Source organism: Castor canadensis, chromosome 15 (assembly GCF_047511655.1).
Source record: "Castor canadensis chromosome 15, mCasCan1.hap1v2, whole genome shotgun sequence".
Taxonomy (NCBI): domain Eukaryota; kingdom Metazoa; phylum Chordata; class Mammalia; order Rodentia; family Castoridae; genus Castor; species Castor canadensis.
The window spans coordinates 36,615,925-36,639,875 of NC_133400.1; positions in this window are offsets into that span (position 1 = coordinate 36,615,925).

The window sequence follows — 23,951 nt, forward strand, 5'->3', positions numbered from 1 at the left end:
TCTATCTATTTTTTTCTTTATCCACTCATCTGTTGATAAGCACCTAGGCTGATCCCATACCTTAGTTCCATAGTAGCAGGTATCATGCAGGTATCTCTTTGTTTTGCTGATTTCATTTCTTTTTGATGTGTACCTAGAGGTCAGATAGCTAGATCACATGGCAGGTATGTATTTAGTTCTCCACAACACTGTAGTACTTTACATTCCCAGCCACCGTTTCTTTTTTTCTGCATCCTCCTTGGCATTTGTCATTTTTTCTAATAGCTATTCTAACAGTGGGAAGATGACATCTCATCATAGCTTGATTTGTACTTCCTTGTGACTAATGATAGTGAGCATGCTTCCTTACATTTCCTGGTCATTTGTAGTTCTTCTGTTGAGAAGTGAGGGTGTTTTCAAATCATTTGCCTATTTTGATAATTGGAATATTATTTTTTGTTAAGAGTTTGGGTTTCTTTTATTCTGCATATTAATTCCTGGTTGGATGAATAGTTGGCAAATATTTTTCCCCACTCTGTGAGATGTCTCTTCAGTCTGTGGACTGTTTCCTTTGCTATGCAGAAGCTATTTAGATTGATGTAACCCCATTTAACCCTTTTTACTTCTGTTTCCTGTGCATTTGGGGTTATACCCAAAAAATCATGGCCTTGACCAAGGTCTTCAAGTGTTCTCTATGTGTTCTTCTAGTAGTTTTGTAGTTTCAGGTCTCATTTCCATTGTAAGTTGATTTTTGTGCAGGATGAGAGAGACAAGGTCAAGTTTCAGTCTTCTGTGTAACCTTTTGTACCCTTCTGTGTAAGGATACAACCTTTTCCTGGCACCATTTATTGAAGAGACTGTCCTTTCTCCAATGTATGTTTCTGGTGCCTTTGTTGAAAGCCAGTTGGTTATAAGAGAGACCCCCCTCCATGTCCATGGGAGCTTTTCTAATCCTTTTCCTTTCTGCTTAAATAAAACTCAACTTTTCCTCTCTGCTTAAATAAAACTCTGCTCTTTTACTCACCCTGTTGTCAGTGATTTTCATTCTTCTATTGCATGAGACAAAGCTCCCTGGCCTCCTCTGTGCCTGGTGCCCCACGCACCCGTATCTGGAGGTTCTGCTTCACTTTTCTGGAGAACTACTTCCTGTTTCTTGGGGACTAGAGATTGGGGAACTGTGTCATCCCTCACACAGACTTCCTCAGCTCTTTCCTTTCCAGCCTGTTCCTTTGCTCACCTTCAGTAATAGTTGGTGCCTGATCCCCAAGCCTCTCTGTAGGCACTCAGGCTCCCCTACCTCTCCACACAACCTCTGCCTGTACAGTGGGGTTCGTGGAGTTGTGTATCTTCTTATTCTCTTGTCATTCTGGGGTGACTTCAATACAAGAGGGTGGAGATACCTTTTGCCTTCCTAGTTTGGAGAGCTTGGCTGCCTGTGAAGGGACTAAATTATACGAAATACCTGCATATTTTAAACTTTAATTAGTTTAAATATATGACCATTTAAACCTGTACAGAGAATAATTTGATTTGAAAAATATTGAAAAATTTTTTAAAAATTTTCTGTTCTGGTGCATCTGGTGATTTTGACTTTTGACTGAGTAAACTTGCTTTTGAGACGACCATCAGAAAATGATGTTGCAGTGGTCTGGTCTCAGGTGTGCTGTAGTAGGGTGCCAGGAATGAAAGTCATGGACCACAGGTGAGAAAGAGAGCAGAGAGTTATTTAAGAGAGAGGGAAGAGTGAGGTTCTTTGTCTAGTGGTTTTTATAAGAAATTTATTTCCTGGTTGAAGGGAAGCCGGTTATGTCTCTATGCTATTGGTCCATCCAGGGGATGTAGATTTGTGCCCATGGACATCGCAGGGGCATTGTGCCTGTGCCTCTTTCGCTTCCCAATGGCCTGGAGGACTGGCTCAGCTGCCGGGCATCCTATCAAGGCATGGCTCCTATGCCCTTCATAAACTTTAGTAGTTTTAAGGCGTGGGTGAACAGTTTCAAGACTCCCGAGACTCCCCACACCTGTTCATCTCCTCTCTGTGTCCTTGGTAAGTTTCCCCAGTCCCTGTTCTGCCTGATCAGTTTCTGTCTCCTAACTTTCAGTCTCAATAATTCAAGGCACATACATAAATGAGATTGATCATTGCTATATTACGTATAACTATGAAAAGTGAAAATTTATCTAAATGTCCAAGGAGAAGTAAACAGCAATAAGTGAATGCAGTGGAATGTTTTGGGAAATGTGGGAAATATGCGATCACACTGAGTGAAAGAAGCTTAGTTGACGTTCTGCTCTGCATAAAATGTGTAAAATATCCATTATGATCTTTGCATGGCACATTCCCCATCTGTAAAATGGGATAGTAAAGATATAATTAGGCCTATCTTGTCAAAGACAGCCCTGAGAGTTGTCATGAGGATTAAAGGAAAGAAAACCTGACACAGTAAGTGTTCCTTAGCTACTGCTGCTGTTATGCTACACCATACAACGGTATATGTGTAAAGGTTGTAGAGTTATGTGTGCCATCCCAGTTTTTCTTTTGCTTGTATTCCTTTTTCAATAAACAAAAGTCAAGATACATAAAAATTACCTCCATAACAATATAGAAGCATTCCTATCATAATGGAATTTTGGTGAGCACTGAAGTCCTTTTGCTCAGTTGGCTCAGACCAGGGGTTCTCAGGGCAGGGTTGCAGGACTAGTTGCATTGCCATCACTTGCAAAGTTGTAAGAAGTGGGAATTCTTCGGCCCACCCAAGAATCTGGATCAGAAGCTGATCAGATCCAGATCAGCTTCTGGATCAGGAGCTGGGGAAAATGAGGGTAGACCCCAATAATGTCTTTTAACAAGCTGTCCAGGGGGTTCTGGTGCATGCTGTGCATTAAAATCATTTTAGGAGCTTTAAAAACAATGATACCTGGTTCCCCCCAGATCAGTTGAATCAGACTCCTTGGATGTTGCTCAGCATTGGTAATTTTTGACTACCAGGAGGTACAATGTGCAACCTGGACCAAGAACCACTGATTTAGAGATTACTATGCAGAGGGTCTGGGTTAGGTGGGAGTGCCAGTAGCCTTTCACTTTGTGCCTCCATCCTTGGTTTCCACAGGTCTCTCTTGAACCTTTTCCTAACGGAATCCAAGTCTAGGAGAGAAGAGTGAGTAACCAAGACATGTGGCTAGGCTCTTGGAGATCTGATGAAAATAGAAATGAGGGAGGGTTGATGTGTTAAGAAGAGCCAGTAGGACACGATTTTACATTTGAGAAAACAATCTTTTTATAAAGGGAGGTCTAGAAATACTGGTCCCAAGGAAAGCCTAGTGTTGTCTTAGTAACCAGAGAAAGCCCCAAATTTCCTGTGTTCTACTCAGGCCTCCTTCTCTCTTTGAGATTCGCTGTCCCATCAAAAATCCAAAAAGCAGCTGAAGGAATAAGTTTCAGTTCCTGGCAGATTTTCTGGGTTTCATCTTGGTGATTTGCAGACAAATTTCTATCAAAAAATGACATAGAAACGAACATCCCTGGTTTGTTTATATTCCCTTCACTACAATTTTCTCACTGGTTTGCTTTTATCTCAGCAAATGCAACATATTTTTATAATCCTCCTCAAATCCTGCTTTAGAATTCAGTGGTAAAATAAATAAGAAGCTATAAAAGCCAATCAGCTATATTCTACATTTGCTTTTTTTATTGAATCCTTCATTCATTCAATCAGCAAGCATTTATTCCTTTCATTTTCAGAGATTTCTATTGAGAACCTGCAGGTACACTGTGAAAGTTACAAATGAACACAAACCATAATGCCTTTCCTCTCTTACCAAATTTATTTACCATTGTTGGTAGAGAAAAGAAACATCTGAAACAAATAAAGAACAGTATGTGATAAATTACTGAACTAAACACAATCAACTGTGATAGGAACTAAGATGTATGAAGTGCTTACTTCAAGCCAGGCAGTGAGCCAGAAGCGACATCCCACAGGTGACTGGCCCCACACTAGGAGGGTAAGTGGCCTGTCCTGCACACTGTCAGAGTATGGGCGCTGCCTGAGCAATTTGCTTAACGTCTCTGCACTTAAAGGTAAGGTGGGGATAATAACAAACATATCTCACCAGGCTGTCATGAGCAGCAAATTCACGTAAAGCACATAGCACAGCAATCAGTCTGTCTTAATTACTTAGCACACTTCATTGCCTGGCGCATAGAAGCTATTTATCTTTATTAGATGGCATTTTGCTTCCATTTTAAAGGTGAGAAAACTGAGTTTGAGACAAGTCGTCATGTTATCCTCGCATAGCTACCCACCAAAAACTTCATGCTTGCTTCTTTTTGCTTGTAAAATCAACTGCTAAAATATTTGGGAGATGCTACTTTGTTTGCCTTATATAAATGCTTACCAAACCCAAGGCTGAATTCCACAGTTCAGTTGTATTTGCTTCTTGATTTTTTTAAATAAAGTGATATATTATAAGAAATAAGACATTACTCTTTGGCTAACACACCTACTCAGACTCACCATGGCCCCAAATCTAAGTTTCATTCAATGGGACCATTCACTGGGTCTCCTGTGTTATTCCTCCCAGTGCAAGGGAAACTCTTCCTGACTCTGCCTTTTTCTCACTGAAACCTGCCTCTCTCCGTGTATTCCTGTTCCTGCTCTCTGTCCCAGTCCCCTTCCCCTGTGGCTCCACCTCCTTCATGTTTCCTACTTCTCACCTCTCAGAGCCCACACAGCCACGCTGAGTGCTTAGAACTGTGCACAGCCCCTCCCTGTACAATCTCATTGAACCCTCAAAACCATCTGGATTTTGTGATCCTAGCTTTCCAGATGAAGAAACTTGGGCCCCCTGAGATTATGAAACGTGCAAGAGCTGGGCGCCAGTAGCTCATACTTGTCCTCCCTGCTACTGAGAAGGCTGAGATTGGGTGGATGGCAGTTTGAGGCCTGCCTGGGCAAATATTTCTCAAGACACCGTCTCCAAAATAATCAGAGGAAAATGGGCTAGAGGTGTGTCTCAAATAGTAGAGGGCCTGCTTTGTAAGCACAAAGCCCTCAGTTTGAACCCCAGTCCCAACAAAAAAAGAAAAGGAAGGAAGGAATTAAGAAGGAAAGAAATGTGCGAGAGGTGCTACGTCTAGAAACTGGAAGAGCCAATTCTAAACTTAGTTCTCTAGCCTTGTGCTGCACTGCTTACAGTTCGTGCCTGGTAGTCTGTCCTCCCACTAGACTGCAAGTGCCTTGAATTAGTGGGCTCATGAACGGGACAGTGGAGAATGAAGCACTCAGCAACTAACAGTGAGTGCTTCTGAGAGAACTCTGTGATGGTTGGAGCTTTCCTTCCCAGCACAAACCCATCTTGCACAATTAAAGAACTCCCATTGAGTGGTAGACTGCCATTGTGGGTACTACACAGATACTGACAATAAGGAACAGGGACCATGGGATCATCTAACCCCAAGTCTGAGGTCCCTTGGAGGCTTACATTTTTGAGGGAGGGGCAGTACTAAGGGTTGAAGTCAGGGTCTGACACATGCTAGGTAAGTGCTCCACTACATGAGCCACTTCACCAACCCTTTCAGCACTGGCTACTTTTGAGGTAGGGTCACACTTGTGCTTCCCCATGGAGCTGGGATGACAGACACACACCATCGTGCCCAGTCATTGGTTGAGATGAGGTCTGGGGAACTTTTTGCCTAGACTAGCCTTGAAATGTGATCCTCCTGATCTCTACTTCTTGAGTAGGTAGGAATACAGGCATGAGCCACTCTACCTGGCTTATCTGGTCTAATTCTTGAATGGTGTGAGTTTCTGGACTTCCATTCATTATCTATTGATTTAAAATTTATTGAGCACCTACTATGTATATGGTCAGTGTGGTAGGATACAACATAGTGATAAGCAAAAAGAGATGTGGTCTTTGCTGTCATGGAATAGAGCCACGTAATCAAAGAACCCACACGTCCATTGCGATAAGTGCTGTGACGAAGTGGCGCACAGTGCTCTGCTCTGAGAGCACTCACGAGATGACTTGACCTGTCTGGGAGGTGAGGGACAGCTTTCCGCGGGACATGATAAATGAGCAGAGATCTGAACAACAGCAAACATTATCTAAAGTAAGGGAGGAGGTAGAGAGGGAAGAGCAAATCACATGTGCAAAAGTCTCGCTGTGAGGATCACATCACAGTGACAGGCAGAAGGAAGGCAAGATGGGAGGTGTGTCTGGAGAAGCAGGCAAGGGTCACACTATGACTGGCCTTGGGGACATTTTAAGGACTTGGATTCTTACCTTAAAATCACTTGGAAAATCTGAATGTTTTTAGGCAGTGGGAAACACAATAAGATTTCTGTTTCAGAAAGCTTATGACACAAGGGAAGCAAATTGAGGCCATGATACAATAGACAAGCAGGGTCAGCTACAAGATGCTGTGGGCCAGGGTGCTGATGGTAGAGTTCAAACAAGGGGACCAGTGTGCTATCCAGGAGACAAAACTGCAGAGAGCAGGACAGAATGGACAGGAGAGGGTGAGAGGAAGACCTGTGGAAGAAGCTGGTTAAGCTTCTGTTTTGGATGCTGGTATAGCAGGACATCCTGGAAGAGGAGAGCTTCTGGGGGGTTCAGAGTTCAGATTTTAAGAGGCTGAGTTTGAGGAGCCTCAGGATGTCCTCAGGGAGGTGGCATGTGGGTTCGACTCAGAGGACAGGTTTGGGTCCTTCTACCTAGTCACCTGCCTGCAGGAGATAACTGAAGTCAGAGGCACTGAGGAAATTCGTAAGAAAGTAAAGAATGTGAACAGAATAGGGACTAGGACTAAGTCTTAAGATTCCTTAATACTTTGTGACCCAGAGGAACCTATAAAGAGACATATATAATGTTCTGAATGGCAGGAAGAAATCAGGGAAGGAAGGACCATTTTCAGGGTGATTTCACATTGTGGTGTTCACTGAGGTCTTCACAGAGCTTTGCAGTGAGGTCATGCCAAGAGCAATAGAAGTGGGATCTGTTGTCATCCTTGAACTTCAGGTACACGGATGTCAGACACCCATGCTGCAGCTCCTTGGTCTTGGTATTAGATTCAAGATAAGCTGCTTGAAAGGAAGCTGGTCATTTGTCCAACTGGCCTATTCTATCTAGCATTCCAATCCAACAGAAGAGAAAATGACAGAAAGAATTTGAGTTTGTTGATAATCTTTGGTTTAAAGGACAAGACAAGAAAGGGAATAATTATCTGCCACTGAAATCAAATCTCTCGCTCAACCAAAGGCAATGAATTCCCAGGTGGGCGCAATGTACACCTAATGAAGAGTCCATCTGTCACAAGATGAATTGTGGCAAAGCTCTGAGGGTGTCACAGCAGCCTGTGACAAGACCACTTTGTCCTTTCGAGCATGCTATAAAGGCTTGGGAAAGGCTTCATTTTGCACCTGACATTAAAGCACCATTAAAGGATCCTGAATACATTCTCAAAGCCAAGCAATTCTGAGGATGGCAGGAGTCATGAACTCATCCCATTACTTTTAGAGAGAGAGAAAACATAAAGAAAGAACAAAGTTCTGTTTAAAGAACAGAAAAGCCCAGGAATGAAAGAAGAGGAATGTAACTGCCCATGGAATCACAGCTTAAAAATAGCACACAGTGTGCCTGGCTTCCTGTGAAGTTTCACAGCTGTGAGAGCATCTGTGCTCAAACACATTTTTGTGAGCCCAAGCCCTCTTTCCCAAACTTGGGGTGCAGGCAGTTACCACCATGCTAGGGTGGGCAGGAGAGCTGTCTGTCAGCCATTTTTCCTTTCTAGTGTGTTCTGAAGTTCCGCAGTTCACACCCAGTCCACACAATACTTGGGCCTAGACTCATCCCCCATCATGGAGGAAGGGCAGAAGTTCCATGGCAGTGGGGAGGGATGGGAGGGATTGGAAAGGGCAGATCTGTTGCTGCTCCATCATGAAGAATAATACAATGATGGTCACCTGTTAAGGATCAACTGTGGTCCAGAGATTCAATAGCAGGTCATCCCTAATCTTCCCAAGAACCCTGAAAATCAGGTACCTTTTACCCCCATTTTACAGTAAGGAACTTGAGTCCAGTTATGATCAAGAGTATCCAGTAACCCAACCAATAGGTGACCCAGCTAGGTGTGTCTGGCTTCAAAATCCATCCTCTTTGGACTCTACCCAGATTCAGATCTGGTCATGAACCCGGTATGCAACCTAGGGAGGAGACAGTAGCCAGTAACCCTAGTGGAAGGGATATCCGTTATTAGATACTCATCCATAGCCATTGTCCCTTTTGGGTCATGGCCTCTCCTCCCCTGGGCTAAATTGTGTCAGAAAGGAAGTCTAGGTGCTTTCCCACTATGGCTGCTACTTCTGCCAAGTCTCTCCTCTTCTTCCCTAGGCAGAGGTTTGGTTCCTGACAAGGTCAGCCAGCCATGGGCTTTCTTCTGTGATACTGACTCCTGCTGAGGGACAAGGACAGATCAATGAGATAATCATTCCTACAGTGAAACCCACAAAGCTGCTGAGCACTTCCTGCTTATTCCAAGTCCTGTTCCCCAGCCACATCCGGTCTAGGAAAGTTGTGCTGTTGCTTACAGTCAGAGAAAACTAAGTGAAAAAAAACCTAGGATGGAAGAGTTCTGATATTTTGTAAAATAGGAGAAAATTGGGGAAATATTAGGGGCGTATGGGCCCTTGGTAGGGGGTCAGTGATGCTGTGAACAATAGAACATGGCAGAAGTAAGCCTGGACCAGTTCTGGAAATTACCCTTGACTGACTTGGAATCTTCCATTTGTGCCCTTCTAGAACCCTGACTCATGAGATACTCTCTTTTGTAATCCAGTCACAATACTTTGAAATGACCAAGTCACATTGAGAGGCCATAAGACAGAAGTCTAGTCAACAGCCCAGCTAAGTTCCTAGCTACCAACTGTGGGAGTGCACCATCTTGCATGTCTAGCTGCTTGAACTCTTCAGACAATTCCAACTCCAGCCTTCCCAGGACTATTTTACCTACTTTACCTACTTCTGCAAGTAAAACAGGAGAGTCTCATTTAGGGTCTCCCATATGAGAGTGAGAATCTCCTGTTTTACCTGCAGAAGTGTGCACAATAGTGAATTGTTTCTTAAGCTAAGTTCTGAGGTAGTTTGTTATGTAGTTATAGATAACGAACAGACCGCCTAGAATTAGGACTACTGAATGGAAGAAGAGTGTTCTTACCATTTTGATACATAGTGTCAAATTCTCCTCCCTGGAGAGTATACCAATTCACATATTCAGCAAAGGTTGATGACAATAAAGATCAGATTCTGTAGCCATACTTTTGACAGCTATAGGAAGGGCACTCATATATCGCTTCCTAGCATTCATGGTTTCAAAACTATTGTCAAGAAAAAAGAATGGAAGAAAAGTTATTTGAAAAGAGGAGAAGCTTGTAGAGAATTCCTTTCAACACCTTAGAATATTTTTTGGTCCACTAGTCAGTTTTCTATGGGTCCTGGTGGTAAATTGTTAACATTTGTGGCAAAGGTAACTAAACAGTGGCTTCTAATTAAACTTCATTTGTGCAGCAAATACTCACTGGGCCTCTACCCTGGGCAAAACTTGATGCCCTGAAGATGCCCGAGACAGGCAGGAGCAGAGCCTACAGCGTTTCCTGAATAACTCAGTCCTGCTTCCTCTTTTCTGCACAATTGGAGATGCCCAATGTTACCTCAGCACTGTATTCCTAAACTGTGCCATTCAAACATCTGATGTCTTTACAGCTCCTTTATAGCACAACTCTGCAGGACGCAGACCTACAGTTTCTTCTTCCAGGAGGGTTTCTTTACCATAGGGTGTGTGATTTCCAGATGCCGAGATTCCTACATCTCTGGAGATAACTGGAAATTGAAGTAGTTGGGAAAAAGAAGAGGGTGAACTCAGGGGAGAAGGGGAAGGAAGAGAAAAAAGATGGTCTGATATCAAGGCCATTCACTTAGTGTCAGTTAAGAAATCTTTCTTGTGCATAATAATAAGAGGATGTTGTGGGACCTGCTCTGTGACAAAAACTCCACCCTTCACCAAACTCTAGTTAGACTCCTCTAAGCCCTCTTTTCAACTAGGCATTAATTTTAGTCCCAGTCTTATTCAGTGCCTGCTCCATCCAGTCTTAGCAAAGAACCCGCACATCCTCCTACCCTTCAGTGCCAGTTGCCCTTGGTCAAATTCTCCATTCTTCACCTCTGATGTCCAAGCCCTTAGACTGCCTTTAGCAGGGATGTTATTAGGCCAGTGTTAGGGACTGATTATTTGTGCATGCTTACTCTCCCTCCTACCCAAGATCGTATGTTGAAGCTTTAACCCCAAGTGTGATGGAGCTCTTGGGAGGTAATTAAGGTTAGATTACACCATGGGGGTGTGTCCCTCTTGACTGGATTAGTGGCCTTGTAAGAAGACACAGGACCTCTCTCTCTCTCTCTCTCTCTCTCTCTCTCCTCTCATGAACATACTGAAAAAACACCATTTGAGGGCAAAGCAAGAAATTAGCAAGTCAGAAAGGAAGCAAGTCTGTAAGGCAGAAGGAAAGCACTCATCAGAGCCTGACCATGCTGGTACTCTGATCTCAAACTTCAGCATCTGGAATTGTAAGGAAATATACTTCCTCACTGGGTTGTTTGAACCACCCAGTCTATTCTATTTTGTTATGACAGCCTCCTGAGCTGATTGAGAAAGTCAGTTTAGTGATGATTCCCCTACCCTTATTTTTCCTCCTTAGTAATGTTCCACTCTGACCCTTCTTGCTCCTTTCTATAAATCCTCACTTACCCTTGCTATATTTGAAGTTGAGCTCGACCTCTCTTGCCTGCAATACCTTTATTGCTGCAGCCTTGGCTAAAGGCTTTCTGGCTATTTCAGTAGGTGTTAGAATAACTATTTCTCTTACAAGTATATGATAACAGTGTGCAAGATCCCTTTGTTGCCTTGCACTGGCAAAGTACAATTCATCCTTCAACTCCAGTGTCACATTGTGGTTGTTGCCTTTACGTAGTTGTCTCCTCTGCTTTGAGCGCCTGGACAGAAGACTGTGTCCTCATGCTTTGTGCCCCCAGCACCTGGCATGGTTCTGGCACACATGAGAGAAAGCTCACTCCAAGACCATTTAACTGAACTGCCTCACTACAGAGTCAAGTGCATAGGCTCCAAACTTAGGGAGACCTTTCTGCACTGGGGAAGTCAGGGACAGCTCCATGGATCATGAAAAGGGATCAAGAAAGTGGGAGAACACCACTGAATTGGGAGCATAAACCAGTGGGACACAGGGAAATAGTCATCACATGGAGAAATGGCTTATCAGCCATCATTTGGTTTCAGAAACAGCAACACACTCCAGAGTTGAGCAATTTCATGTACATAAAACAATAACTGAGCAGACTTAGTCTCTACTGATCTCCTGACATCCAAGTTAAAGGAAATTGGGGGCTGGTCAAGGTGGATAGGAACAAGGACTTAGAAGCTAGAAAGATCTCAGACAAACGATGTCTCTTCTCTGCTGGCCTCTCCTTGCCCATTTTCTCTCAGATCAGCTTTATTTGTTCCAAACTCACATGGTCCAGACTGGATGCCCCCTCTGCAACTAGCTAATATCTCTGTGAGATGCTGTAGGTCCCCTCCAGGTCCCACTGTGCTTGTGAGGAGGCAGTTTTCAGAGAAGGAGGCCTATGCTAGTCAGGAGCTGCACAGGAGTGTCAAGTACAGGGCACACTAGGAGACCAGCTAGACCAGACAAAAGGGTTATGATGAAAACACACGGGGATGGGCTTGGATCGCTGAGGGTGACCACCTGAAGTCCCAGTATGGTCATGCAGAGGATCTCATAGGCAAGAGGGAACCTATGCTGCACAAATACATTACCATTGGGTTCTGGCTTCCCTGGGATGTGCCCTGAACCCCTCCTAGAAACCAGTTCCCATGTGTGAGGACCAGACCAAGCAAGGCCAAAGCAATCCAGGGCTTAGTCACAGAACCCTTCTCTATGCAAAGATGTGCAGATATGAGTGGTGTAATGGCCTGTCTCCTCTCATTAGAGGCTATCCTTCCTCACCACCCAGAGGAGCACAGACCTGCATGTCACCTGACTGCTGTGGCAGGTGCACATTGAGATTTCCAGGCCTCCAGATGGGGCTGTACTGACTGGTCCTAATTGCCATTTTGAGAAGTGGAACAGACCTGTCTTGTCTCCAAGGATTCATGCTGGGAGGTGCAGCCCCTGCAGTCTCTCTGAGTGATAGAGCACCCAGGAGAAGGCAGGAGGGTGCTGAAGGGGAGTTGGCAGGCTTTGGTCAGCCATCATGCTGATAGTGGAGCACCTTGGGATAGGTCACAAGTCCTCTAGGTAGGCACTCAGTGCACAAAATCCTACCTGTTAATGTCACCAGATGATTCTTCTAGCTTCCCCAAGCTTCAGTCATTCACATGTCTTGAAAATTCTTGCCATCTTTGAATACCACCTCTCTAGTTATCTACATAATTTCAAAATCAATTAATTTATTTTACTTATGTCAAATGTGGCTTTGACCCAAGCAACAATAACTTTTGGGTATGGTGATTTAAAAATTTTTATTAGCATATATTAATTGTACAAAGGTATGTCATTATTATGTTCCCATATGTGCATAGAATGTTGTTTGATTAAGTTTACCCCCTCTCTTACTCTTTCTTATACCCTGTCCACCAAGCCCCCTTTACTTTGCATGTTTTCCTGGGCTGCATTATGTGTGGTGAGTTTTTAAAATATTTTTCTAGCATAGATTATAGTGAGTGCACACCATTAGATAAAAAGGGTTTGTCCATGGAGTCCTGAAATGATTCACGTTCCCAATGGAGCTATTGAACTTGGAATACTTCAGTAAAGAAAATAGCAAAGGATGGTGGTTCAGGAGCCAGGTAGACCCGGGTGCAAATTCTTCTCTAGGCTATTCAGTTGTTGACAAGTGAAAAGCTCTGTAAAGTCTTTGTGTTTGCATCTATAAAGTGTATGGTGCAACACCACCTCAAAGGAGTGTTATGAGGCTTAAATGGAAGGGGGTTTGTGAAGTGTAGGGCACCATGCAGATGCTTCAGTGGTTCAAAACCACAGATGCTTTCAGACCCTTGAAGCTCTGTGGATAGTCCTGAGAAGATCTGAAATGCTACCCTGCTGTCATTTGGATTTTTTTTTAAGATAGGGTCTCTCCTCAAACTCGCAACCTCCCAAGTGCTGAAATTATAGACCTCTTCTTTGAAGGCACATATATTAAAGACTTGGTCCCCAGGGTGGCACTGTTGGGAGATGGTGGAATCTGTGAGAGGCGAAGCCTGGCGGAGGTGGTTAGGCCATTGGTTCATACTCTCAAAGGAGATATGGGGCCCAGCCCATCTTCTCTCTCTCTGGCTTCCTGGCTGTGGTTTTTCTCTGCTGTGCACTCCTACCAAGATCTCCTGTCTTGCCACAGACCCAAAGCAATGGAGCAACTGATGGTGGACTGCAGCCTCCAAAACTGTGAGCCACAATAAACCCCATCTCTTCATGAGTTGGTATCCCAGGTGTTTTCTTACAGTCACAGAAAGCTGACTGACACTTACCCACGTACTTCAGAACTCCTCCAAGAGCTTCATTTCCCCAAGAGCATGCAGAAAAGGAGTCAGGTATAGAGGATGAAGTGTTGGGAGTTGGCAGAGCCAGATGTAAATGCTAGTTGTGTCCTTTACAACTGGGTGACCTTGGGGAGGGGTTTACCTTCTCAGAGCTTCTGTTTCTTCACCTGTAAAAATGATGGCACTAATACTTACTCCCGAAAGGCCTTTGTAAGGTGAAATGAAAGAGAGCTGTGCCACAGTCTTTCATCCTGTGCCAGCAGTGTAACCAAAGCAGCCACCTGCCATTAGCCACCGTGACTGTGACACTCTCATGCATGCCTTGACAAGAGCCACTATTTCAGGATGTGACAAGCTGATCTGGCTGCTGGAGAGGGACTCCGTGGGAAAACAGGCTCGACCATCAGGTCCATGAGTTCTGACAGTAATGTGTCTAGCAATGGAAACAGTCATCATTTTCCCCAGCAAGAAAAGGAAGGGGAAAAGGCATATCCCAAACCTTTGTAAATGAGAAATAATTCATGCATGAAGAAAGTCATTTCAGGGAGATATTAAAATTCTGCCCTTTCTCACTGTTAGAAGAACAAAATAAGCAGAAAGAGCAGGGGAGAGGAGGAAGGGAATTCTGAAGTTCAAATAAATATGAGGTTTGAGCCTCTGTCCCCTCTCATTCAGGACATCTAGGGAGAGGAGGAGATGAGACGACTGTAATCTACTAACAAGGACCCACTCTTTTTCTTTTTTCTTTTTAAAGTCTCAGGGGTGGTGGAGAGGGGGGATAAGGCACCTTCTTTTCTGTTGAAATGCACACCTGACCCTAATGGATTTGGCTTAAAGCAAGGAGGAAGGAAACAGGAAGAAAACTTACAAAGGAAGGAGGAACCAACCAGATGAGGAGGGATTTCTTTTTTCTTTTTCTTTCTTTCTTTCTTTTTTTTTTTTTTTAAGAATTTGGAATTGGAGCCCCACATTTCAGTCAGGATACAAACTTGAATACCAACAAGGATAGGCTGATGTCTTATACCTTTTTCCATTGCTATAACAAAATACCTAATGCAGGGTAATATGTAAAGAAAAGAGGTCTACTTAGCTCACAGTTTTGGAGGGCCAATATCAGGCCACCCCATTTATTTAGCCTCTGGTGACAGTCTCATGGCTTATGGGAGAGATCAAATGGCAAGACAGGAAAGCAGAAAGTAGAGAGAGACCAGTCCTGCTCTTTTATAACAACATTCTTGTGAGAAGTAGCAACTAATTAGTTAGATTCCACAACTAAAGTGCCCCCCCTCCCACTACCTCTATCTCTTACAGGTTCCAGTACCTCCTGATACTTCCACACTTTGGATGAAGCTTCCAACTCATGAACCCTTGGTGGGGGCACCCAAACCATATCCAAGCCAGCAGGCAATTTATGTGTGAAGAATATAACTTGGAGACTCCACATCTGGGGGCGGGCAGCTGCTACTCACCTGAGCCAGCTCCCCATTCGTTGGAATGTGGGCCCAGAATGGTCAGATCTTCCAATCTTCCTGAAAAAGGCAAAAATCTGGATTCTTACAATTTCTTTTGAGGTCACAATTTAAATATTTTTAAAAACACTAAATCAGCCAAAACCAAACACATACACATCTATGGGTCACCATTGGATCTAGCAGAAGTCAGTTCGAACCTCTGATTTAGCCTTTTGTCCTTGGTATACAGTCTTGCCTACTGGGATGGTGCAACAGTTCTGCTAATGCAGTCACACCGTATTGTCCACAGCCCTGTCTTTGACACACCTGTACGCTCTGAAGGGCCTGGCCCATGTCAGTAACAGAGGGAAAGTTTACGTCTACGCCTACCTAACTTACATGGTAGAACAGTTTTCCCTCAAAACCACTCAAGTTTTTTAAAATAAACATTTTTCAGTCTCAGATGTGTTTTCAGCCAGAATGTTCTCTTCCATGCTGACATAATCTACTGTGACACTGCCTGTTTGCTTGACAAATGATGAGACAGGGACATGGCAATCAGGACAGATTGTCAGCCGCAGGCCTGTCCTGCTGCTCCCTGTAGGATCTCTGGACCATAGGGAGCCCTACCAACTTCCCCTCCACACCATCTCCCATTCCCTACACTGGTTTCCTGATGTACAGCTCTCCCCAGGATGAAACCTTTTGGCTTTTTACAGTAAACCCAAGAGCTATATTTTTCTGTTTTGATCATTTAAGCATGCAGTCTTGAGGCTACAGCCCCCCTAGAGGGCAGTGTTTTGACATCCATTTTTAGGGCTGCCATGAAAAGGCTCTCGGAGAAATCAGCCCTGACATGACATCCCTTCTGAATGGATGACACAGGGTACACAAACCAATCACCAGCTCAGTGTCTTCATTTTCTTATTTACAAAATTGTATACATCTGTGTTATCAGGCATGACATTTTAATATTCATATACGTTGAAAACTAGCTAAATCAAGCTCATTTACATACCTAGGACCTCTCCTACTTACATTTTGTGGTGAGAACCCTTAAAACCTACTCTCCTAACAATTTTCAAGTACACATACATTGTTATTGACTGTATGACAGATCCCCTGAACTTATTCCTCCTAACTGAAATTTTGCCTAAGCTATTTATGATGATTCAGGCATCTTACAGAATATCAACTATTTGAGAGACAAAATGGCCTCAGTAATCTTACTTATAAAATGAGAATAATAATAAGAAGTCCTTGATGGGATTAACTTAGAAAATGTATACAATATGAAGTTTTACAAGAGGAGAGCAAATGTCGGTTCCATTCTGTTTCTTATTTTGACAACTTTACTGCCAAATCAACATAGGAGTGGGAAGGGAAGAATTGTATTTATTACATTTTAAGCTGTAGACATTTTAAACTTTTTTACTAGGTTTTGAAAAACTACCTTTTCCTACAATCAGAACATCTCAGATTTCTCTAACACCTGTCTTCATTAGGATCCTCAGGCTTTTGTGTTATTTCATTCATCCTCACATAGTCCCGACAATATGCGTCTCTTCTCCTCGCTGCAGTTTGCTCGCCTGTGAGCACACGGTCAGCATGGGAAGGAAAGCACAGAAAGAAATGCAGAAGCCCCTTGAAGAATGTGTGAAAGGCTGTTGGGGATATACCCAAAAGACTGTTACTCCAGAGGCATCTACACATCCATGTTTATTGCGGCACTATTCACAATAGCCAAGTTATGGAAACAGCCAAGATGCCCCACCACTGACGAATGGATTAAGAAAATGTGGTATCTATACACAATGGAATTTTATGCAGCCATGAAGAAGAACGAAATGTTATCATTCGCTGGTAAATGGATGGAATTGGAGAACATCATTCTGAGTGAGGTTAGCCTGGCTCAAAAAACCAAAAATCGTATGTTCTCCCTCATATGTGGACATTAGATCAAGGGCAAACACAACAAGGGGATTAGACTTTGAGCACATGATAAAAGCGAGAGCACACAAGGGAGGGGTGAGGATAGGTAAGACACCTAAAAAACTAGCTAGCATTTGTTGCCCTTAAAGCAGAGAAACTAAAGCAGATACCTTAAAGCAACTGAGGCCAATGGGAAAAGGGGAACAGGTACTAGAGAAAAGATTAGATCAAAAAGAATTAACCTAGAAGGTAACACCCACGCACAGGAAATCAATGTGAGTCAATGCCCTGTATAGCTATCCTTATCTCAACCAGCAAAAACCCTTGTTCCTTCCTATTATTGCTTATACTCTCTCTACAACAAAATTAGAGATAAGGGCAAAATAGTTTCTGCTGGGTATTGAGGGGGGGGTAGAGGGAGGGGGCGGAGTGGGTGGTAAGGGAGGGGGTGGTAAGGGAGGGGGCGGGGGCAGGGGGGAGAAATGAACCAAGCCTTGTATGCACATATGAATAATAAAAGAAAAATGAAAAAAAAAAAGAATGTGTGAAAGGTGCTACTCATAAGTTGGCCCCCTCCCCAGCTCACTTGAGACCTTCCATGAGTCTCTTGTGCTTCTGTTATCCGGGGTAATTTAGGGACCCTGTTCATCAGAGGCTGAGGGGATGCCCTGAGAGGCTGAATCCTTCTCAGTAACAAGGCAGGCAGAGGGGTGTGAACTCTGGGCTGGGGCAGACAGACTGGCCTCCCTTTCTCTCACATCCCCCCCCAAACCTGTTGGCTTCTCCTTCAAAATGTATCCCACCTTGACCATTCCTCCTTACCTCACTATCCAAGCCATCGCCATCTTCCATATCAACCTCCTCTCAGGTCCCTGCTTCCCACCCACTCACACTCTATTCTCAGTGAAACTAGCAGCCATGTTTCACTATGTGAGCCAGACCAGGGCCCCCCTCTTAGTTCATACCATCCAGCGCCCACCATCTCTTAAGGATAAAAGCTGAGTTTCTGTGGACCTCAGGGACTGCTTGCACTGACTCCTGGCTCCCTTTCCGCCTCACCTCCCAGCCACACAGACCACCGAGCACTTTACAGTTCATCCTCACAGAGCTCTGAGCCAGGGACACTGACACCCTCTGACCAACAGGAAACATGGGTTGGAGAAGTAAAGTAAATTCTCTGAGAGCACACAATTAGGAAATGAAGGTGGGATTTGAATTCAAGCATCCCTTCTGGACTGGTCTTATTTATTTTTATCCTGTTGTCTTTTTGTCTGACCTTTCATGACTGTAGAGTCCCTATCAGCAGATTCAAATTTCAGGTCAGAAATATTTGAAAAATATTTAATCTGTACTGAGCGTGTAGACTTTTTCTTGTCATTGTTCCCCAAACAGTATAATAAATACTAACAAAGTATCTACATTATATTAGGTATTGAAGTAATCTAGAGATAATTTAACTTATATGAGAGAATATTTATGTACATATATGTAATAGGTAAACATGACATTATTTTATATAAAGGACATGAGCATATGCAGATTTAGGTGTCTACAAGGGATTCAGAACCCCTAATGTATGCCAAGGGATGACTGTACGTTATAAGCTATTTCAAAATCATTTTGGAATAGGCAAGGAAGGAAAGAAGAAAGGCAGAGGGCAGGCACATTTTTGGACTCAGAACCACCCAAGTTTCTAAACCAAGATGCTCTGAAGGCCAGAAAAACTATTACTTTTGGTAAAAGTTAGGTTGGTAAAAGTCAGTCTAATGTTGCAATCTGGGCTTGTCCAATGTTTCAGGAATTTGCAGACACAAAAATAGAAGGCATATTTCCACCAGTAGGAAAATTCTGACTAAGCCCACCAGGATTCGAGTTATCAGCACAGAAAATGTTGTTGGGCCATCAGAAAATTATTTTAATGTCCAGAGTTTCAGCTATTGTATTGCCATTTACAAGATGCTAATGAAATGTAATAAAATGTGGCTTGAAAAGGAAACCCATCTGCTCTGAAACGTCAATTAATATGATTAAGATGTAGTTTTTACACAATAAATTTGTGTCTGACGCACATTCTGTGCTTTATGTATTATTACAGCAGAGCTAATGCAGTCAAATAAAGTCAAGTTGTGCCCAATTAACACATGGACGTGCCTCGGACTTGACTCCCCCCAAATCCTCTCTGCTCTCCACTCTTTAGCATCCAGTCTCCTCTACCATCTGTCTGCTTCCCTCCATTCCATAGTGTCCAGCAATGGACTTGTCCAACAAAATGCAGAGCTCTGGGACTGAAAGAAGAGTGTCCACCTTGCTTTGACTAGAAGGGACTAAAAACTGATTGGCAGGAGTTGCCTTCTTTTGCTTTCTTCTTTCAATATCCTACCATCAAATTATTCCTGATAAGCATCTAAGTGTAGTCACTGGGGAAGAAGGGAGCAGATATGAACAGAAAACAAGAGAATCTTCATCCTCAGAAAACAGGGACAAGTTTTTGGAGCAAAACCAAGTCACTATGCAAAGATCTGGTATGAGTCTTCTGCTCTCAGATCAAAGTTCCTTCTCCCTGTCTTCAAATTCCAGCAGAGTTCAGCAGGGCATGGGCAAGGCAGCTGAAGGAGGAAGCAGGGAGGAAAAGCAGTCTTCCTTCTCTGTCAGTGGTATGAAGACATTGACCAAAAACACAGAAGACTGTAATGGACATCTGCCCCAGCTCAGTCCATAGTCTAAATGGGGCTGACCCCTGTCTTGCATGACTGGCATGGCCAGTCAGCACAGTCCATATTTCCAATCATGGTGATTGGCTCAGAGATGAGCACATGGTCAAGTCAGACCAATAAGGATGAGGCCTAGGCCTGCTCTGGAAACTATTGAAAGTGAAGTTCTGTCCTTCAGTAAAGATGGCTAAGCTGGAGAACTGAGGCATGGAGCTGCTGGGGCTGCATTTGCCATCATGGGGGGAGTCTGTGGAGAAAAAAGCCAACAGAGGAAAGGCAAACCAAGACATGGGGGAAGGAGAGCGTCCTGAACACTATATATATATCAGGGAATGAGGCACTGATGTTCCTCTATCTGCTTCCTGCTGAACAGGGGTGTTGAGGTTTCTTAAGGAGAGTGGGGAACCAACAGGGTCTTCTTGCTTTGGGCAACTGTAGTGGGCCTGTTGGAAGAATAGAACTGAGTAGATCTGTTTTTCACTTGTGTCCTAGACAAAAGCCTGGAGCCTCTGGGAAACAAAGCAAGAAAGTGTTTGAAAAAGGCAAGGTCACAATGGGGAGAAAAGGGATCCCAGCAGAGGGAAGACCCATGGCACCCTCTTAGCCTAGGAAGACCACATTCCCAACTGTCTGTTGTTCATTGTTGGAGATTAGCAGCAGCTTCCCGAAGTCTCTTAGCAGTATCATGAACGATCCTGGACTAGTTGACATAAAAGCAGCATTTTTCCTGTATAAAAGAGTGTAGTCTTTGGGAGATAAAGTGAGACATGCAGTTAAATACACATGGGCCAATGGTTATCAGCATGAGAAGGACCCAGACTGTGATGATTTAGAATAGCCATGGTTAAAATACTGAAAAATAGTTCAGGAATTATCAGAATATCTAGTTATAATTATTACTGACAGCATTAAATAAGCCAACAACATTTAGTGCTCCTTGCTACAGTTAGGAACACATGGACATAGTGTTTAATAAAATCTTTCTAAGCTTTGCATTTTAGAACGCTTATTTATTTGGGGAGTAAAAATACATTACAAAGGAACTGGCAACAATTAGCATCACAGCTACATAGATGTTAGACATACATATTAATTTAGCTTCTTTTCCCCTTTGGAGTAAAATTTAGAAATTTTGGCTAGCAAGATAATAGGTGTACAGCACTGACAAAAATAAAAGCTTCAGATCTCTCACAAGTTAGGGGGATAGTGTCAGTCATATAATATAGTACAAGTACATTTTATACATATACTACCACTTATTTGGCTAAGACAAATATAGGTCAGATTTTAAATAGCAGGATGCTGGGAGAACTGACAATGTGACTTCATCAGGACTTTTCTTTCCCTTTCTCCTTGTCCTTTTCAGTCTCTGTTGTCCTCACCTGGATGACCAGTCCAGGAGAGAGACAAGAACTGGCTATGGAGGAGGAGAGGTGAAAGAAATCTCCATCATGGCTGAGACAGATTTAGAGAAAAGAGTTTTAAAGTTATACACTGTTTATACCTTGTGAGATGAGAAAAAAGGAAAGGATGACATAGAGATGGGTTGAAGTCAGAGGAGGAGGTTTTTAATGGTGATGCAGCTTTGAAGGGTAAGGAAAACACAGTTTTTGGAGGGTTTTTCATTCAGAAGGAGGATCTGGAAGGAATTACAAGACTGACAGAGGGAAGTTTTGAGCAGAGATAAGCTAAAAGCCTGGATGTAGGGGACCTCAGACCACCTGTCATAGCGTTGGAGAAAATTTTCACACGGAATTTGAAAATCAAAGGTGCCCTGTTTAGGTCAACAGTTATCACTGTCTAATTTATATTGGGCCAAATTGTGTTACAATAAAAATTAACCATTTGGGTTTAGTGGTCTTTGTGAGCCTCAGAGTCTGAAGGTTTTGGAGGAGACATGCCAATGGACTGTCCTTTGGGGGTTTGGATGATTTTTGACCCATTTTGTGAATTGGAAATTGAAGATCCAAAATTGAGATGGTTCCAGTGGGACAATTCCAGGTCTGGAATCAAGACAATTCCCATGGGACCTAGATTGAGATCAAGGGTCTGAAATAGAGACAGTTCCAGTGGGATCAAAGGTCTGAAATTGAAACAATTTCAGTGGGACTTAAGGTCCAAAACTGAGATGATTTCCATGGGACCTAGACTGAGATTGAGAAGTGGTGAGCAATCCCAACACTATGTCTGGTAGGACAGGCATAGAAGAAGGCAGGAGTGTCCCTACTGCCAACTGATAGCCTACATATGCATGTACCGGGTAGCAGGTGAATCCACGCAGTGGTGGATGGAGGGAGTCTCTTGCCCTACTGGAGCTTCCGTGGTCCACAGTAGGACGTCCACTATAGGACATAGAGAGAAACTCAGATGAAGGGAAAAACTCACCAAAATTTGAAAGCTGGTGTTGGGTGGAAATCCAGTGATGGAAGATGGTCTTTGGTGGAGCTGTCAAAGAAAAAGGAAAGAGTAGGAGAGCAGCGGAAAAAGGGGAGAGACAGCAGGGGTGGGGAGGAAGACTCAGCTTCTACTCAGGGCCAGACAGTGAACCTGGGAAGAGCTGCTGCTGTCCACTGCTTTCCAGGTTGTCACAGTGGAGAGCTGGAGTCAAACCTACATGTTCGTGCTGGGTTTGGGTACCATCTGTTAGAAATGGAAGAGGCATGGACAAGGCAGAGAGAAGGCTCAAATGCCAGCTCAGGATCCCTGGGGAGGAGGACCCCAGCAAGAGAGCTGGAGCCCCCCCAGTTGCTTACAGACTTTTAGTAGATATAGGGGAGCAGTCTGGAGGGGAAACCCCACTAGGTGGGGAAAATTCTTCCAGAGTGGAGTCAACCATCACTAGAGGAAGCTAGAGGAGATAAGTGGCAATTGAGTAGATAAGTTGCGCAGCTCTGGACCCCCTGGTTAGGTGGCTGGTTGTCATTTTCTTGAGGTTAGATGTGGTCCTTCCAATGGGTGTTGTGGTGTCAATAAACTGCCTACAAGGGTGGGTCCAATCCTAAGGTGGCTTTTTTTGTTCAACCTAACATGACCTTCACAACTTACCTAATTTCCCCATACCTCAGTTTCCTTTTGGCACAATGGTAACAACTTCTTTATAGAGTCATTGTGGGAATTCCACAAGATAAGGTTGTATGCTGCTTGTCTCAGGGCCTGACACATACTAAGCTTTCTGCAAACATAGTTTTCATATTCCAGGCGCCACACTAGAAGTATTGGCATACTTTCTAGTTTAACCATCACAAAATCTCTGTTAGAGATTTTGGGCAGGGGCTCTTGGTTGCAAAAAACAAGAACAAATTAGATTTTTTTTTTAGGCAGAAAGGGAATGTAGTAAAAGGTTATCAGGGATTCAAAGAATCATTGGAAGGTCAGAGGATCAGGCGTGGTGTGGATCAATCATGCAGCAGGACCTGCCTGGCTCACCTATCCTCCCTACTACCAGGGCCAAAGATCTGATCTCCAAAGGGACCTCTCATTTTTACCAATCACCAAGGTCATAGAGGAAAGCATCTGATCGACCTTATTTATACCATCTTCCTGTCCCCTTGTTAATGGCACTGGTGCAGTCTGTGATCAGAATTCCAAATTCTTCATATTCCACCAGAAAGAATTCATGGCAGGACACATGGGTATAAAGGGAGTTTATTAAAAGTTAGGGACAAGAAATACAAAGGGAAGAGTGATAGAGCCAAGGTGGAAGCCCAAAGCTGATTGCCTGTTTTTTCCTTTAGGTACTTTTAAAACCTACAATAACCTATGGTAAGGGGAGAAGATTCCCAGCCAATAATTGATGATTGGGAGGGGCATGGGTGGTTCCTGGCCAGGTGAGGGTGGTTTGGGCCATCCCTGGGCAACCTACATGAGCCCTAAACTTTTCCTACTTCTAGCCTGCCTCACCCTGGCTGAGATGGAGATGAGGGAAGAAGGTAGAGAAAGAGAGTGGGTCCCTCAGCTTCCATGGTAAGAAGTGGACATAGGAGCCATCTTTCTTCATTGAACAATGGGATGTTGCCCAAATGGAGATCAGGTTGTTAATAGATTAAAGTGTGCTTGATTCAAAACAGCCAAGAAGTCCAGGGGATCACTCAAAGGAAATAGGCTCAGAGATGTTTCATGACTTGCTAATTAAACACACTCTCCATATGCACACACACACATACACACACACAATTTGTAGCAGACAATAATGACCCTATGTCTTTTGACTTCCCATTGTATTTTTTTCCATCCTTCTAGGTCAGACTCCTGCAAAGTGAGGGGATG